The 19,806-nt window shown below is 36.1% G+C and overlaps 2 long non-coding RNA genes and 1 pseudogene across 16 annotated transcripts in view; 2 read left to right on the top strand and 1 right to left on the bottom strand.

Moving 5' to 3' along the window:
* LOC147519022 (uncharacterized) overlaps positions 1–3,989 on the top strand; it is a 54,367-nt gene extending 50,378 nt beyond the window's left edge. For all 12 annotated transcript variants that reach the window (XR_015211972.1, XR_015211970.1, XR_015211962.1 and 9 more), the window contains 4 exons: positions 579–715; positions 1,946–2,003; positions 2,176–2,280; positions 3,744–3,989. This is a non-coding gene — a long non-coding RNA (uncharacterized LOC147519022). The remainder of the gene's footprint in view (positions 1–578; positions 716–1,945; positions 2,004–2,175; positions 2,281–3,743) is intronic.
* Positions 3,990–6,261: 2,272 nt separating this feature from the next.
* Positions 6,262–8,994, top strand: LOC147519021 (pectinesterase pseudogene; annotated as a pseudogene).
* Positions 8,995–9,097: 103 nt separating this feature from the next.
* Positions 9,098–14,783, bottom strand: LOC147519020 (uncharacterized). 4 transcript variants are annotated; one of them, XR_015211956.1, is made up of 6 exons: positions 14,252–14,776; positions 10,846–10,977; positions 10,488–10,641; positions 10,224–10,350; positions 9,802–10,132; positions 9,098–9,469 (listed from the first exon to the last, which is right to left on the bottom strand). It is a non-coding gene; the product is annotated as an uncharacterized LOC147519020 (long non-coding RNA). The 4 variants fall into 4 exon arrangements; XR_015211957.1 differs by lacking the exon at positions 9,098–9,469 and having other exon boundaries at positions 9,610–10,132; positions 10,488–10,637; positions 14,252–14,783; XR_015211955.1 differs by lacking the exon at positions 9,098–9,469 and having other exon boundaries at positions 9,610–10,132.
* Between the last annotated feature and the right edge of the window lie 5,023 nt (positions 14,784–19,806).

Below are 19,806 nucleotides of genomic sequence, written 5' to 3'. Positions count from 1 at the left end.
TCTGGCACTCCTCATGGTTATATTCATTCATATTTCAATTCAGCAGTCATTATGCATCTAGTGGCATGGTGAGGCGAAGGGGGAAAGCTACTACAAATACATTTTCTTAGGCTTTTTAAATATAATTAAGGTTATGGTGGACAAGCCAATACCCCACACATTTCTGTACTTCTCTTGAAACACTATTAGTATTAAACAAACCATGTAATCAGCTCAGCTAGATTGTTTTTACCTTTTATATACTTATTTCACTTAGATATGTATTATTCTTGTCTTATTGTATTTGAATTACGAGGTGGTACAATGTTATGGCGTGACATAGGGTGCTTGAGTAGCCCTCGCCTTGACGCATGAGAGAACTAATTATAGAAGTACATGCATAGTAGGCATTAGAAAGATAAAAGGACGATAACGTTGTATTGTATTTTGTGTTTTGATTGTGTCTGAATGTTAGACACCTTATGTCCATGTCAGATGCCTGCACACGTAATTTTGTTATTATTAAGATTTTTGCTAACTAAATATGTTTTATGGGATGCGGCTTCTGGAATCTTGTTTGAAATCTCCTCTTCTTCCAGCATACTTGGCAGCTGCTTTTACCAAGAAATTGCGTAGGCTTTCTCTTGTAGTCCCTCCATCGGGTGCATTGGTTGTCATTGCTATAATCCACAACCTTCTGCGAAGGCACCCTTCTATTAGCTTTTTGGTTCAACAGGTAAATGTTGACAGGAGATATATCCTTTTAATTTTATTTATATTTTACATTTATATTTTGTTTTGTTCTCCGTAACTGTGTCCAATGCTCTTAGTTTTAATATGAGCATCAAGGATTTTGATGCATGTTTGAGATTTGGATTAGATGCGCAAGCTCATGAGTTTATTACTTAGTTTATAGGAAGCTACTGAGGGCCAAAGTGAGCAGATCCTTTTCTGTCTCTATGGTGAGGATGGAGGGACTTACTTTAACAAGCTGGACCTCCTTCCTCCTTCCTCCTCACTCATTAATAGTTAAATAAGGAATGATTGATTTATCCCCATTTTCTTTTCTCTTTCAAGCTTTGTTACCTTTGCAGCCAAGTGCGAACAATAACAAGACAGCCAGCTCACTGTGTAGACCAAATGTGACCTTGGTCTAGTGTAAACGAAAACGAAAAAAAAAAAGCAAGATACTTGACGAATAAATTTTTAAGGAAGCTCATCATGTACTGTCTGATGTGCTTGTCTCCCAATTGTACATCAATTACTCATCTTATTGTATTGTGCTAGACTGCTAGTGATGACATTAAATTGCATTCTTATGCTATGCTGAGTTTTAAAATTTCAAGTGTGATCGACTAGTTTACAAAGGTAAATAAAATAATTGGAAAGAGGATAAAGGGAAAACTCTCTCTGTGGGACAGTGGGAGTATGTGATTTTGAGTGATCAGTGGAGCCTTTTCAGAGTATTTTTCTCTTGTTCCTAGATTATATTTTTCTTTTGAGAACTGTTGACATATGTGCAACAAAATGATGAGACAGATGGAGATTCTTCAAGAAGAGAATGAAAATAGTGAGTGTAAAGGAATCTGATGCCTGCACAGATATGACACATGACATCACTAATTTTACTTCACTTTCAGAGTAGTGATGTCATAAGAAAACTATGACATCACTTTTCTCAACATGTGATGTAATAATTATCACAATTTTATTTTAACATCACTTATTTCAGAAGCTGATGTAGTAAAGTTGTACAACGTCATTTTAATAAGTTTAACAGTGAAGAGACAGATCCTGCAAAATCTAATGCCATGAGTAAGTCTCTATTGCAAATTCTCAATTGTTCATCTGGAACAACTCTACTAACTGCACTTGGCATTTTACCTTTAGCGTGCTTATATTAGGGATTGGAATTAGTTCCATTTCGACTTTGTAGCTTATGAAACTAAATGACTTCTTGGTGCAGGAAGTTCTCTTTGGGAAATAGACACCCTTCGCCACCATTATTACCCAGCAGTTTCCAGGTATTCATACTTCCTCTCTCTTTTTCCCTATTGCATCTTCTGTACATACAGGCCTATGGATCCTTTTGTTTAAAATCAATATAAGCCATCTTTCTCCCTCTTCTTGATGCGGGCAATTTTGTGTTATTTTGATTTTTCAAAATAATATTAACCTTTACTGTTTCTTTGGTAGATTTGTTGCATCACTTGAAGATGACTTGACAGTGAGGGCCAAAACCACTGAGATCACTGTAAAGGATTTTAGTTCAGCCTCTTGCTACAATTTTCCAGAGCTGAGGTAAGATTATAGTGGGACTCTCCATATATTTAGTATATCCTTGGTACTTTCTGGTGCGAGTGTGAGAATATTATCTGTACATATAGCATTCATGTAGGTTATGTTTTCACAATATATTTGGGAGATGGTGAACACATTCCTGTCGTCATTGTCGTGACGATTTAGAATTTAGTCACAATGCCTGGATAGGGATTCGATCTGCATGTCTTCAATTAGATGTCTAGGGATGTGATCTGGCACAAACATTAAAGCAAAGTTTGCAGCCTTCAAAAATGAAATCACTTGTGCTGTTGGCTTAGTGATATAGAGAGCATTTGTTTAGGAATGTGTTACTGGTGACTGGTCAATAATAGTGCCTGCTTTAGAAATTGGTGTCAGAACTGTATGGCTTTGTAGGAAGATTAGAGAATCCCACTTTGCATAATTGTACCTTTTGTTGGAACCAACCAATTCAGAAATCCTTCCTTTTGTATCTTTATGTGATAGTTAGTTCTAGCATACTGCAAGAGTTTGAATGAGTAGGAAAAGTGAAAACCCAGATTACGCTAGATGGATTCTACTGTGAATGAGGACCATCTGGTCTTAGTAAAGGACACTGATTTTTTTTAGGTCGGAGCCTAAAGTAGTATTTTCACGATATGAAAAGGGCACTGACCAAAAATGAGGTGCGGTTGCTACGTTACGGACTGTGAATGTAGCAACGGATTTGGATTTGAAAAGAGTACCATGGGCATTTATACCATTGTAGAGAAAAGTGAATGAAGCCTTTTATGTTGCTTCTTATGAGGAATGTCACTGGGAATCAATCATCAATGAGATTTTGAGGACCCTTAGACATTACTGCAAGTGATAAGAAGTACTTTACGGCTTGATGCTACCCTGTATAACTGACACAGACAGATAATTGACATTGCTAATTGGTTAGAAATACGATTTGAAATTGAAGACATAATATCTTTGTGAGTCATTGATGCTGTTAGACCCTGAAGCAGATTACTACAAGCTTGAATAACTTCATTTTATAGTAAAATTTCATACTGGTGTTCACAATGCATAAAGGTGTTCACATTCCAGTTAAAGGCTCTGCCCAGGGCCAAGGCGTAGGCTCTCTTTGCGCTTAGAAGCGTCTAGGCTTGCACCTGAAGGTGCCTAGTTTAGTCTATAGGCCCACACCTATCCCCCACTGCCAAACCAGTGTCTGCTTCTTTAATTGCGTAGGACTTGCTCTATATGGTGAGTTGTGCTGCGAGGAGTTCGCTGAAATCAGGCTGCGGTAAAGCACTGTTTAACATTGATGAAGGCAGTACAAGTGTTTTGGACTTGAAATGAATATCATTTTGCAATTGTTCGTAGTATTGATCTGGTTTACTACTTTATGAAATGAAAGTTGTTATTATAAGTGAATCTGAATGTCTTATATGTATATCTGATTACTGAATACTCTTCAAATTGTTGTTGCATAGGTGGGTTGACTGAAAGTGATCTCATATTGGCATCTAAGATCAATGCTCTTGACGGGCAACACCTGCTTAGACGCAAAGCTGCTAACTAGCAGTCTATTCTCATGCCGCAGCAAGAAATGGAAAGTGGAGTTGCTTTTGTAGTAGGAGAGTCATCCATCATAAGTTAGTGTTTATACTAAATCCATTTGGATATCGCATGCGTACACTATATATGAATATATGAAATAAGAAATTTGAATTTGCGAATTTGGTGCCTTAGAATACTGGAGTCATTAGTATCAGATGCATCAGAAAATGAACTGCAAAAAGGTCCAAGTGACAGTGACAGTGACAGGGCCAGGGAAGTAACATACATAGGTCGATCCTCTTAATATGCTAGGAAGTTCTCATCCAAAGAGATGGAACAAACTCGTCAGGGGAACCACATTAATCAGCTGAAACAAATAATGGCTGTTTGAGAGTCAGATTTTTTCCATGGCCCATCTCCGGTGAATCTCCATCCCACCTCACTGGTGATCTTTTCCAGGTAGCCAATATTTTTGGGCACAATACCCCCTAGGTTCTTCCACGTAACGGAGTTGGGTTTGGTGAGTCAATATGGTGGATGGCTTTCGCACATGTATTTAGTGAGTGTGGATTGCACAACTTGGGTATATCACAAATGCACAAAATCTTATGCTCGCCCATACCAAACAAAACCATGTAAACAACTCCAATTATCAAGCAACTAGCCACAAAAGTGAAAGCTACAATTCGTTTCTGAAGTCACCAAAAGAACAGCAAAAAACCAAGCAAGTCTGTTTAGTTTCTTGCATATTAACTTTCTTTCAAAACATACAATCAAATAAATAAAACGAACCATCTGTTTAGTTCTTAGATCTTTCCTCACCTAGGCAGCTTCTTTTCTATATATACCTCTCTTTTAGTTTTTTTTACTGTGTTCTTCCTAGTCAAGGTTTGGCCTTTCCTGGCCTATACAAGTTTGTTTCTTTTCTTTTCTTTTTTCGTTTTCTTTTTCTTCCTTTCTTGCAAAGATGTCTCATGTTAAGTTGGTCTCGAGAAGATATTTTTATTCTTGATGAAGCTGGTGTAGATAAACTACAACAGGATCTGGAAAGGAAGTGTTCTCTCCCCTCTTACCCATCTCGCGTTTCGCTAGGGAAGCTTACAGATAATGAGAAACAATAATGGCCGGGATAACTCGATAGTTGGGAAGTTTTATGCTCCTAGGAGGTTTACGGAAGAAGATATTAGGAATGAGTTGGAAAAACTCAGGAAAAACCGCTCAAAGTTCTATCTGTCTTTCATTACCAAAGGCATTTTCAAAGTCAGATTCTTGGATAAGGAAGAAAGGGATTTTGCTCTTGAAAATGGTCTGCATGGACTATCCATGGACCATGGTTATGTTATCTCTTTCAAGATGTGGATCCCTAACACATCTTTGGAACAATATGATTTCCATGTTTTCAAAATGTGGATTCAGACCTACGGATTACCAGTTGAAAGAAGACACTGGGAAGAGATCCATTCTCTTGGTATAGGCTTTGGAGCAGTTGTGGCCTTTGATGCAGTGGGAGGTTCTGATGGGGGTAATGCGTTTACTAGGGTCCAAGTGGAATTTCCTATCAGACAGAAAGTGGTAGATAATATTATGGCAGATTTAGATGAGTTTAGCTCAGTTCCGATTTTTTTCAGGTATGAAAAACTTCCTTTATTTTGTTATTACTGTGGTTTCATAGGGCATGATTATAACGAATGTGAAGAACTAGCCCAGTTACCGGAGTTTAAAAACAAAAGAGGAAAGCTGCATACTTCTAGCCTCCTCAGGTTTAATCACAAGATATGGAGGTGGAAAGTAGTCTGGAAAAGGAAACAGGAGTGAGGTTCAAGCCTCAGAGAGTTTGATACAGACAAACCCTCCAGCTGATCCGAGGAATCCAAAACCATATGCTCTGTAGCAGGACACACAGGTGAGGAATGAGGAATCTGATGACTGGCTTGGGCAGCAAGTTTTTAGAAGATTGGCTGTGAGTTTGGTGGGTAGCTCACATGTTGTTGGGCCTTCAGAGGGTTCTTTGGATTTGGTTAGGACTGTGCAAGAGAAGCAGCCCTATCAGAAACTAAGCGTGAAATTCATATTACTCAAGTTGAAAGCTTGCACTACAGCTTGCACTACAGCTTGCACTACTAAGAGTAGTTAAGATTAACAATCACGTTGATATCAATATCTAATTGTGCATGCCTTTATCCTTAGCTAGTCTTCTATATATGCTCTATACCTCTTAATGGCATTTTTATGGTGATGTTAATTATTGACCACAACACCAAGAATGACCATACCCTGCCATTCCCATGATCGAAATGCATGATGTTATTAAGAACATAGTGATTCTTGCTTTTAAAACCACATTGGCATTGGTATTTATGAATAGACTATGCTTGGTAATCAAATAGACTTTTAAGACCACATTTCTATCTAGCTATATCACCATCTTTTTCCTAGCTTTTGCTACTAACAATGGCTTCAAAACACCACATACTTATTTTTTCTTTCTTCATCTTCTTCTTGAAAGTGGTCAAGAATGAAGATGTAAGTTCCAACACATATGATGTTGTAGTTGCCATTGATGGTAGTGGCAACTACACATCTATTTCAAAAGCCATACAAGCTATTCCCAACCATCTCAAGAAAAGAATGGTAATATATGTCAAAGGAGGCATATACCAAGAGCATGTGGAGGTTGGAAGAGAAAAAACGAATCTCATGATTGTAGGAGATGGGATAGGAAGAACTATAGTGAGGGATGGAAGAAGCAATGGAACCGGATGGGACACATTCCAATCGGCAACGTTAGGTAAGTATGTAATGATCATCTCTTATATATTATTCTTTCGATCATATGGTTACTCTGGCAGTGTATATGTATTTGCAATGGTGATCTAATTTGTCCACTTAAATATGTGTTTTTGGTTTTTTGATAACTGGTCGTCTATCCCTCTAAGTCATATGTTGTATTCTTTCGATCATATGGTTACTCTGGCAGTGTATATGTATTTGCAATGGTGATCTAATTTATCCACTTAAATATGTGTTTTTGGTTTTTTGATAACTGGTCGTCTATCTCTCTAAGTCATATGTTGTATTCTTTCGATCATATGGTTACTCTGGCAGTGTATATGTATTTGCAATGGTGATCTAATTTATCCACTTAAATATGTGTTTTTGGTTTTTTTGATAACTGGTCGTCTATCTCTCTAAGTCATATATTGTGTTAAAGTTTGGACGTAGAAACTAATTCATTTTTTGGTTAGAGGTATGGTAGTAGCCACAAGTCACTAGCTAGTACTCTAGTAGTAGTCCAGTCTGCTACTGGCAGTAAAATACCTTGACTTTATAAGCAGACTTGGGCTTGATAGTACATAAATCAGAGAACAAGCCCATAGGATTGGGGATTAATTTAGCATAAGTTTAGGCCCAAATACATAAATGGACCAATAATTTCGGTTTTAGGCATGAACGAACACTAATTACAATTTTAGGATAAAAACGAGCTGAAATCAACATCTGTCATTAATAATTTCGCTATAAGGACATTTTCGGGCTGACGTCAGCAAATTATTTTTTATTAATACAAATTATGACCTTCTCTGATATATATACAAACACCACTATATATATATGATATGCAATGCATGTGTCTACCAACATGTACACACCATTATGCTTGTGTATAACACACATGTAAACATCATTATGCATGTGTATGACACACATGCAAACACTACTATACATGTCACACATGCAAATATTGTTATGCATGCTTTCAACAAACGTGCAAGCACTACTACCACACATGTATAGTAGTGTTTGCATGTATATCAGAGAAGGTCATAATTGGTATTAATAAAAATAATTTGCTGATGTCAGCCCAAAAATTTCCTTATAACGAAATTATTAATGATAGATGCTGATGTCAATCTGTTTTTGTCCTAAAACCGTAATTACTGTTCATCCAAGCCTAAAACCGAAATTCCTAGTCAATTTATGTATTTGGGCCTAAATTTACGTACATAAATCTTACACAAACCAATTTTGCAAAATTTAACATTGTTCTATGAAAATGAGGTCTGGGTTAATAAATTAGGTCATTGGACATTGGTGACACTGTATGACATTGGCATAATAAGTTACTACATACATAATAATCATGACTAGACTCATTTTTGTTTAGCATCTTATTCAATCATTGGGTTTTGATTTACCGTGAGTTTATAACTATTTAGTACCACGAACTTTTAATTGTTTTTCTAAATGGTACCGTATTTTTTTTTCTCGCCAATTAGTACCACATATTCTCGATTTGCTTCAATTTAGTATCTTAGTCTGTTTGCCGTCTCAATCCGTCTGGTGAGCTCATCACGCGACTAAGAGTTTTTAACTATTTAGTACGACAAACTTTCCCATTTTACCCTTAAATGGTACACAACCATTTTTTCTTGCCTATTAGTACCGAGTCTTAATTTGCTTACTCTAGATGACTTTCCATCTGCTGCAGTTGTGGAGGGCGACGGTTTCATTGCCAGGGATTTAACTGTAGAGAACACAGCCGGTCCATCAAATGGTCAGGCTGTAGCTATGAGAAGCAGTTCCAACCAATCAGCTTACTATAGGTGCAGTTTTCTTGGATATCAAGACACGTTATACGTGCACATGAACGTACAATTCTATAGAGAATGTGAGGTACACGGAACCGTAGATACTGTGTTTGGGGATGCAACTGCTGTATTTCAAAAGAGTACCTTTTACGCACGTTTACCACTGGATGGCCAAAGCAATGTCTTCACAGCCCAGGGAAAAATGTTACAAAAAGGTGGGACTGGATTTTCGATGCTATCATGCAAATTTGCAGCTACCCAAGAGCTGATACGAAAGAAGGGTTCCGTTAAGACGTTCCTCGGACGTCCCTGGAAGGAGTACTCAAGAACAATCATAATAAACTCATATATAGATGGCTTGGTGGATCCAAGTGGATGGTTGGCAATGAATGGCAACGTTGGACTAACTACTCTCAACTACAGAGAGTACAACAATAGTGGCCCCGGTGCAAACACAACCCAAAGAGTCCAATGGCCTGGGTATAAAGTAGTCAGGAACTCGAGTGAGGTAGATCAATATACTGTTTCTAGTTTTATAAACGGAGACCATTGGTTGCCTGAAACCAAGATCCCGTATTTTCCAGGGTTGAGTTAGATTAGGCTTTTCGTAAGTACGAAATATTGGAGAGTAAACAATAGTAGCTTAGGTTTGATTATAGTAGATTTGATTATGGAAGTTGTGTAAGTGATCATTCTCCATCTCTTACATGTATTGTTATGGTCTAATCCTACCTACATTAATATCCTTTCTTTCCTCCAACACATCAAGAAAGCTACTGATATTGATATAAACAAAATACAAAGATTCATTGGTATCAAGCTAAATTCGAAGTACTTTTCGTTTCAGCATGATGTTATCCCCTGCTACAACTTGCTTCGTCAAAACCACTTTTTCTCTGGTTGTTGAATTTACAGAATTTCCCTTTTTAAATTCCTAATTCCTTGGTCATCTCATTGCCCTTTCACTTCTTTGATTGGTTACAGCATCCCCATGGTTGCGTCAATTGTCATAATTAGTCTGAATCTGATCGGAAAATTAGTTTACAGAGAAGCTTGAACCGACTGATCACCTACAAGATATGAAGGAATTAATCAGGAACATACTCAGCAACAACCATTCATATGACGGCAGCATCCATACTTCTGTTGAACTAGGATTTATTTCTAAATCAACAAGGGAAGTTCTGGAAACTCTCATAGTCTCATCATGGATAATATATGTCCTTGTTTTCAATATTTTTTTGCAGCAATATCATTCATTTCAAACAACTTTATGGACTACAATAGCCTAAGATCCACCATCATCCTCATCGTTGGACTTTTCAAACAATGTCACAGAGCAAAATTAAACAACCAGACTTCATATAACTCTTATAAATCTATTTCTAATTCTTACTCTTACCCATATTTAACAAAAAACTATCTCTTATCTACACATCTTTGATTTTGCAGAATCTGTCTACAGTTGACAACAAGACTCCTAAAGACAATATTTGGTTACACAAACTCTGGAAATCAACATCTGTAGTAGAACGTCTCAACAGTAGAGCAACAAATCTAACCAAATCTAGGCAACCATCCATAGATAGACACCAGCATGACTGGCCAGATATTATCTCTGAACTCCCAACAATCCCATCCTCTGCCAGAAAAACTATCATTACATACAAAACCATGTGACATACTGATCTGCTTCACTGCTTGACACCTGTTAACATTCCTGACCAGATCCCCTGTACACGATTGGAATTTAATCAGGCTATCTATTTTGAGTTTTTGATGAAAATTTCTGGAAATATAATGGTAGTTATTTAAGGACCTTACCTGAACCCCAAGGTTGAACCTGTAACCAACTAACCAAGCAAGGCAGCTATAGGAAGCCCAATTACGTAGTAGCAGACATCATTTATAAAGGCAACTAGGAACTGCCACCCTGCACCAACAGCGAAACCTGCATGTTCAAGACAAGATTCTTAGCTAGACTTTACAAACCATGGTATGTCATTTAGTTATTGATTTTCTTCATTTTCAAATGTATAACAGTTGTCTTCTCTTGTTTCCTAAACTATAGCAAGAACAGAGCTATACCGTGGAGAACAGGTTGAATGATGTTCAGGAAAATAGTAGCCGCTAATACATATCCGAGCTTGGAAGTTTCTCTTACAACTACGGATTTGTGACATCCCACTTTGGAGCACATTGCTCATGCAATGCACAGGGTGACTCATAACACGAGTCCTTCCTAAACGTCAATTATTCATTAGGCTCATGATATAATAGATACAATATTGGAGTACGAAAACCAAATACAAAAAGGTTAAACAACTTTTCAACACGTATTAAAATATCAGCTAACTGTCCAAAATATACATAGAAGTGAATTTACATCAAGTCCAAAATAATATAACATACGACCCAATATATTATAGTAAGGAAAAATATGTACCAATGATTAACCGACAAAACGGATATGCCGCAAAAACATGGTGATAGGACAAAAACCAAGTAAAGTAGTCATAGGAAACCCCACTGTTCACAGGCTGGGTGTCTAGATGGTATTCCGAACTTAAAGGCGTATCTGAAATCAAAAATAGAAAAAATAAAATGAGTGACTTCGTCGCTCAGCAAGTAGTTTAGAGCACCAGTAGATTGTCTACCACTACAGCTATAATATGCCAAAAAAGTAATAAAGAAGTGTAAGTATTAGGCAAAGGCAACAACTAATTAAACTACATATTCCAATAAAATGGTACCACATATATTACTAAACATTAATAAAATCATAGCCATAACTAGCTCATCGTTCATAAGTATATGTACAGGAAATACAGCTACTAGTCTAGGTGAGTCCTCTCAAAATTAAAACATTTCCAAATATCTAGCAATAAAAATAATGAGGAGCCTGCTTTCTAACGGCAGCCAGCCAAGGCCCAAAAGATGAATAAAAACCTGCTAGCGCCAACCAGCTAGGCAAAATAATAAAGGGTCACCTGCTAGTGCTAACCAGCCAGGCAAAACAATAACAGGTCACCTGCTAGCGCCTACCAGCCAGGCCCCTAACGACGAGTACACACCTGCTAGCACCAACCAGACAGGCCCCTTCTATAAATACCAATTCTACTAGCACCAAGCAGTGAACGGTAATACAAACTTGCAGCTAGCATCAACCAGTCACTTAAACTACTAATTGCGTTTTATATCTCAATTCTTCTGTACAAAGAGCAAAATGCAACGCACTACACTATCTCTGATTGTCATAAACATTCCACGGTTTCAGCAAAGAATACAAATGTGGTCTTTAGAGACGTAGTAAAGGCAGATCCAATCTCTAAAATCAAACTTGCTACCATGGTCTTACTAGCACAACATTAAAAACAAGCATTTGCATAAAATAAATACCAGACTTAAAATGCGAAGTTGCCATCATGAATAGTCGTCATCGAAATCGTATGTTGAATTATGACACATAGAAGTTATTAGCTATACATCTACAAACTTGACATTTCAGTAATGAGTTATAATCCCACTCAAAATTCAGCTCCACCAAAGTTGAGAGAAATAATAAAAATAAAAATAAACCGCTTACTTGAAAGAGGTGTGTCTAAAATTCAAAAAGCAGTACGCTATTTAAAGGATGATAAAATGATGGAAGTGTAAACTACTTACTGCAAATCAAGGTACCAATTCAGACTAGGGAATATATGGTTGGAAAATCAGATGAATAGGAAAATCCAAGAGAGTAAAGAAAGCTAGAAATGATGCTCCCAATTAATACTCAGACCACACAATCAATCAAATTCCCAATAGTGATTCCAAAGCATGGATTGTCAAAAAGTACCTAATTACTATGATTGAAAGGGTGAAAGTATGGTAGAATAAGACAAAGATAAGAAATATTGTTGATTTGTTGTTGACTGCAAGTGGTTATTTCTACTGACCATGGACGCCCCCAAGCAAGAGGTGAGAGTTGGGTTGTGGGGTAGGTTTAATTGTACATAGTCTAGTTATTTAGGAGTTTTGTGGTACGTGGCCCACACTTGTCACCAAAGTAAGACTTTACATGCAACCAAAATAATTAGCAAATCAAAGAAGTTATTAAACAAGTAAAATCTAGCTATCTCAAACTGAATGAAGAGGAATTCTAGTGCTCCTTAAAGTAGCAACTTAAAAAGGTCCAGTAACTACATGCAACACAGTAACACGGTATGAGAAACCCGGACATCACAGGGTTTCTCAATGAAAATTTTGGGAAATTGACTCTTGGTAGCTAATAGTGAACCTGAGAAAATAATACCAAACAGGAAGGATGTCAAAACAGCCATCACTACAGAGAACTTGGCAACTTTAGGTTCTCTGACTCCTAGCTCATTTGAGACCCCGACACTGAGAGGAAATCAAGAGTATAGGCGGAATGAGTAGGAAACCACATAAAAGAATTATGTAGTTAGGGTTCTTTTCTTTCTGAAAAATCATACAAAGATATTCAGAGGCGTAAAAATCCATTACATTTTCGCTACAAAACAACTCATTTTCATATATTTTATCATTCATTACATTTCAATAACTAACCATTACAAGACTGTACGAGTATATAGTCTTAATTGGATACGAGGAATATAGTCCCAAGACTGTCCAAATTATTAAATTCTGGTGTAGTGTGAAGGCATGCCCTATAACCCAAATGATTTCCACTATTCTTCAATACGACATTTCAATTAAAACTATAGCTTGGTCACAAATATACTAAAGACCAGAAAACCATTGTAACAAGAAATGATCTTGAAAAAGCAAACAAATGACACAGATATAGAGTAGCGTTACAACTTATGCAAGACAAGAAAAAACATTACTCTTATAGATAATGGACCAATAAATCTGAACATTTATAATTATATACATTCATTACTACGAAGCAAGTTCCAATAGGTAATATATCCACATACACATTCACGTCAAAATTTCAAATATGCACTATCAAACAACAAAGACTACAAATAAGCAGTGAGCCAAGCCCCAAATCTCACTAACTGCTACAAAAACATGTCATAAAAAACAGTAGAGAAGCTAATATGCATACCTCAGCTAATTTAAGTTATGGATCAAATAAAATTACTCGCAGCAAATGTTGACAAAAGATACTAAAAAAAACAAGTGTTGATGAGGAAGTTAAACATTCAATCAATACATTGTTCTTCTTCAAGGGCACTACTAAGTGTTAAGGTCAGGACCACTAGTCAAGAGTACCAAGGAGAAACCTAAGGTCCTAATGATAGCAACCACTTCGACATATTATATATATATACAAAGAATTTTTGGGTGCAAACAAAAGAAAATCAGGAACAACCCCATCAACATTTTTTTTTATCACCTAAAGTGACACTCATATACGTATTTAGCCTCTTAATCTAAAAACCCCAATTAATAACATAAAATGAATTGAAATGGAATGTAATGAGCACTTCTATGTTTCAACATATACAAAAACATTAACTACACAGGAATCACAAAAAGATAGTTTTTTTTTAGCAAATAACAAAACCAAATTTTGACAAATGAAAATAATTTCTACAACAAAACTAGTTTACAACTGAAAACTGAACAAGATTAATTAACAACAACACTTGTGCCAGTAACAACTAAGATCAAGCAACTCTAAAACAACCAGAACAAAATAATTTAATATGAATCAAATTAACATAACCCAAACACCAAAAAATAGATGAATATTTCATACCCATCAAAGAAAAATCGAAATAACAAATACCCATGATAGATTCAGCGAGCCCCATTGAATCCATAGTAATAAAACAATAAAAAAAATGCAACATAATGAAGAAAGGAAAGAACTTTACCTCAATTTGGAGAAAGAACTTTGATTTGATCGAAGTTTCAAGTGCCCATTTCAGTTTAGTGAATAATACATCAATTTAATAACCAAAAATCAGTCGAAAAAACACAAACTTTTTTTGGTTAAGTGGACAAAACTCACGGCTTGTTAGAAGTCACCTTTTTTAGGTTTTGTTTTATCTCTCTTTCCACTAGGTTTCTAACTGGGCTTTGTTAGGGCATTCCAAATGCAACCAACTTTGTTTTATCTCTCTTTGCTATCTCTTGCTACATTTGTGTAGTGAAAAACAAGAAAAGGTTGCCCCAAAATGAAGAGGTGACTTTAAAACCGCCTCAATGCAAAAATCGAAAAAAAACTCACATCCGATCGAAGTTTAAAAAAAAGGCTAAATCTACTGCGCGCGAGATGTTGGCTAAATCTAGTGCTCAGTGAAAATCTGACAACTCTGTGAAAATCTCGGTACCAAGTGCCACCCACGTTTTGACTTAGTGATAAGTGACTGTCATTGTCACTTTTTGGATCGAAGCAGTTTTCCCTCGTACTAGCCTACATTGGGAATGCTCTTATTGAAAATAGGGTATTGAAATAATGAGCGCGAGAGTTAAAAACTAGCCCCGCCCACTTAAGGCGACGAGTTCCAGAACTGACAGTCGAGTTCCAGAACTGCCACTACTGTCGTGTATTTAACAGTCTTAATTTAAGTACGGTTTTAGCAGTCTTAAGTCGGGCTATTTGTTTTTTTGGCTTAAGTTATAAGAGGGTCTTATAAGACATAAGATGGTCTGATAAAGTGATTTGTCTTTCATTTTAAGTTCCTCTTATAAGAACTTGTAAAAATAGAAAAAACAAATACACAACATCATATAGATGGTTATTTGACAAATATAACCCTGCTTTACATCACATTTAACTTTAATAGATTAATTTGAAACAAACGAATAATTTGAGTTTCGGTTTCAAATCAATTTTGATAATTAGAATATCGATTTTATGAAATTATCTTAATAACAAGATGGTGACGGCGGCGATGGTAGTGGCCTTAATAGCACGGTGGTGACGATGGTGGTGGTAGTGGTGGTAGTGGTCTTAATAGCACAGTAGTGGTGGTGGTAGTGGAGGTAATTGTAGTGGTCTTACTAGCACGATGGTGGTAATAGTGGCGGTGGTGGTAGTGGAAGTGGTGGTGGTGGTGGTGGTAGTGGTGGTCTTAATAACTTGGTGGTGGTGGTAGCGGTGGCTGCTAGGGCAATGTAATTATTTGGAGAAAAAGATAGTGAAAAGAGAAGAAGAGAGAAATAGGGCTAGGGGTATATAGACGGGGGTGTTTAAGTTATTTTTCAAGTTATAAGACTTATATAATTGAAGTAGATCCAATTTTGGTACTTATAGAATTAGAGCCTCTTATAAGAGCAAGTCCAATAGAGGGTTGCTATAATGGGTTGCTAAAAGGTGCAACATAGGCCTTTTAGCAGCCCCAGTCAAATTTGGCACCCAAAAATCCAAAAACCAGTCTAATGGGACTTTTTAGCAGCTGTTAAAATCGGGATACGGATGGCAGAGTTTCTGTCGTCTGTTGCAATTCTCTTCTCTTTAGGTACAGACGGCAGAGTTTCTGTCGTCCATCCATTTAATTAAAATAGGAGACAAACGACAAAGTTTCTATCGTTTGTCCACAAATTACTAACAGACGGCAGAAACTATGTCGTCTGTCTCCCGAAACTTATTATGGCAGCTGCTAGTGAAGGTCTTAACTTTGGCTGGGTTTATGGCTCCTTCCAAATTTAGGAGCCTTTTAGCAGCCCCATTGGAAACACATTTGGTGGTTGGGGTGCTATATTTGCCTTTAACAGCCCATATAGCACCCCATTGGACTTGCTCTAAGACATTTCTAGTAGAATGCCTCTTATAAGAGGCAAAAAACAAACCAAAAAATTGTCCAAAATCATTGGTCCATATCTTATAAGAGGTTATAAGACCTTGATGTCTTATAAGAGGCAAAAACAAATGGCCCCTTAAGCTGGTGTCGTTTTTCAGCATTTTTGGTGTAGTGATATACTATGAATTTTTGGTGCTTATTTTAATATTTTCCTCTGTAACTAGATTAAGTAGCACTACGGACATCTTTGAATATAGATTAGTGACTGTAAAGGTTGTAGTAATCCCTTTACAGTTCGACATCTGAAAGATTTGATTACCAGTTTCAATTTTGACATTCTCTTCTTATCTAAAACTAAAGCCTCTTAACACACCATTTTATCACTTATATGTGCATCAACTTCAATACATCAATTATCATATAGTCCCACCCATTAATCTTGTTGGAGGTCTTTGCCTACTATGGAAATCAGGTATAAATATATCCATCACCAACTCAACATATAACTCCATCACTACTCTTGTAAATAGGGGACATCCAAATGCTTAGATAGGATGCTACTTTTATGGAAGCCCATACAGATCCACTAGAGATATTAGCTGAATCTTGTGAGGGCTCTAGAAAATTCAAATTATCCAATCATCATCATAGGAGACCTTAATGTAATTACTCTTTCTTCTGATGAATAACTAGGAAGGAGACCATATGATTTTAATGATGGGGAACCAGCTTGCACCATAATCAATGACATTGGACTGTTAGACTTAGGATACAAAGGAAATCCCTTCACTTGGTCCAATAAAAGAGCATTCCCAGACAATATTCAAAGAAGACTAGATAGGGTTCTTGTAACTACAGATTGAACTCTTATTTTCCCTGACTCTATTGTCCACCACAAACCAGCTATCTTTTCTGATCATAGTCCAATCCTCCTTAACACAAACCCTTCATCAAACTCAAACCCCAAACCATTCAAATTCCAATCAATGTGGATAAAACATAAAGACTACCAACAACTGATTCAATCTACATGGCCACAATCCAATCAATACCTCCATCAACCACACCATACTCTAGCAATCTCAAAGCAACTCATTTCCACCAAGAAGGCTCTAAAATACTGGAATAAATCAACCTTTGGGAGTATTTTTGAACAAATTCATGACCTCAAAATAACAATTCAACATCTCCAAAATATGACTCCAACACAGTTAAATCTCTCACTTGAAAAATAAGCTTTTCTTAGACTTGACAATCTTTTAGACAGTGAATTGAAGAAACCTTTTGGAAACAAAAATTTCAGAGTTCAAGACATAAAAGAAGGTGATAAAAATACAAAATACTTCCATATCAAAACTCTTAACCATAGAAAATTTAATATAATTGAGTGGATAAAAAAAATAGATGGTACTTGGACACAATCACCTAATCTAATTGGAGTACAGTTTGTCAATCACTTCAAATCCTTCCTAAATGAACAAAATCAAGTAAATATATCAACCATTCATTATCTCTTTCCTCCAACCATCTCAGATGAAGATAACCTTAACATGCTTAGACCTATTACTTTGGAAGAAATAAAAGAAGTAGTTTTCAGTATAGATGCTCTAAAAGCACCAGGACCTGATGGCTACCCTGCTCTGTTCTATCAAGCATCATGGGATATTCTTCACACTGATGTTGTTAAGTTGGTTACATCATTCTTCTCTCCCGGCTTCAACCTTGACAACATCAATCACACACACATAGCTTTAATCCCTAAAGTAACTAGCCCTGAACACTGTACAGACTTTAGACCAATTAGTTTATGCAATATTGTATATAAAATAATATAAAAAACCCTCTCAAATAGAATAAAATAAAAAAATCTTTCCTTCTATCTCTCCTTATCAAAGTGCTTATGTTACTAGTAAACAAATTTCTGACAATGTCATCTTCGCACATGAAATATAAAAATGGTAAAATTGGTCTTATGGTAATAAAAATTGACATGTCAACAGCTTTTGACAGAGTCAATTGGGAGTCCTTACTAACTATTCTTACATCTATTGGTGTTGATACACATCTTGTCAATCTTGTAAAATTTTGTAAATCCTCCCCCCATTTTTATGTTCTTGTAAATGGTGCACCACACGGGTTCTTCAAATCTTCTAGAGGGCTTCGACAAGGAGACCCTCTGTCTCCTCTCTTGTTCATATGTTGTATGGAGGTCCTGTCAAGAATCATAAACAAAAAGTGTATAGAAAAAAATATTAACAATAATAATAAATATTGTATAAATAATGGTATAAAAATATCTAGAGACAGTGAACCTATCACCCATCTCCTGTTTGCGATGACGCTTTCATTTTATGTAGGGCAAATATGGATGAAGTTGAAACTGTTTTGGATATTCTTAAAGAATTTTGTTATATAACTGGACAAAAAATAAATTAGACAAAATCAGGTGTACACTTTAGCAAAAACATGACTTTTAATCAGTGTGATCCTTTGAAGCAAACTCTTCAGATGAAGAGTATTAGCCCCGGAGAAAAATACGTACTTAGGTTCAACTCTTTTTCTTGGCCAATCCAAAACTGAGATTTTTAGCACATTAACTGAAACTATCAACAAGAAGTTAGCTGGTTGGAAAAGTAAAATTTTATCACATGCAGCAAGAACAACTCTTATTCAGTCTATCACTTCGGCAATACCTATATACCAGATGAGTTTTCCTTCTACCCCTAAGTATAACATAAAATATTGATGCCCTGCAAAGGGACTTTTGGTGGCCGGCACTACCAAAAATTTGATTTTCCCCAACAATTGAGCCAGAGCATCCTCGATACTTATCAATCGTCGTTACCTAGCAACGGTTTAAGATTGCAAGTACTAGTAAATGACCGTCACAATTTTTTCGAAGTTAAAATCAGATTTTTTATAATTGCAACTCTTTGACACTCATTTTTTGTTGGGAATTGTGTCGCATCATAAATGTCGGTAAGAAAAACAGTCGCATTGTTATCCTCGATAGTTTTTTGAAATTTGCTCGATGTAATTTAGTCGTTGGAAGTAGTAATTGTTCCAAATTGTTGCAGAAACTATCACAAAATCTTCTATTTTCATTGTTGACTTCTCTTAATTTCTTTTAACTGAAATTAAAACCTTTTTCATTAATATTATTATTTATTATTATTTTTCTAATATTTTTTAAAATAATTTAATATAACGACACTCATTTGTAGGACGGGTTTGAAAGCTAGTATTATTATATATCATCATCTTTGTGTTTTTGTTTTGTTTTTCAACAATTTCAGTTGGCTTTATGGGCCAAATCATTACAAAAAAGTCAAGGATACATACAGCTGTAGTGAGTTGTCAAAAGATCACACAATTTCAAAACCCGATATTTCCGACTTAATCCGATAAATTCTGATATTAACAATATTTCGCAATATAAAGATATATTGTACTGGTCAGCAAAAAGATATATATTTACAATATCTCAATATATTTGATATATTTCAATTTTTCGACCTTCTGATATTTCAGTCGACATGAAAATATTGAACCTTAATCCACAAGTATGTGAGACATTACCTACGTCAACAAAATATATATATATAGAGAGAGGGATACAAAGAGCTACTAAGGGGGTGCCCTTAGATAAGTCAACTGCTTATCTAGATCCATATCCTTTTGAA

Source organism: Coptis chinensis, chromosome 2 (assembly GCF_015680905.1).
Source record: "Coptis chinensis isolate HL-2020 chromosome 2, ASM1568090v1, whole genome shotgun sequence".
NCBI lineage: Eukaryota > Viridiplantae > Streptophyta > Magnoliopsida > Ranunculales > Ranunculaceae > Coptis > Coptis chinensis.
Note: the sequence above shows the minus strand (reverse complement) of the source record. Positions and strands in the feature narration are given on the sequence as shown.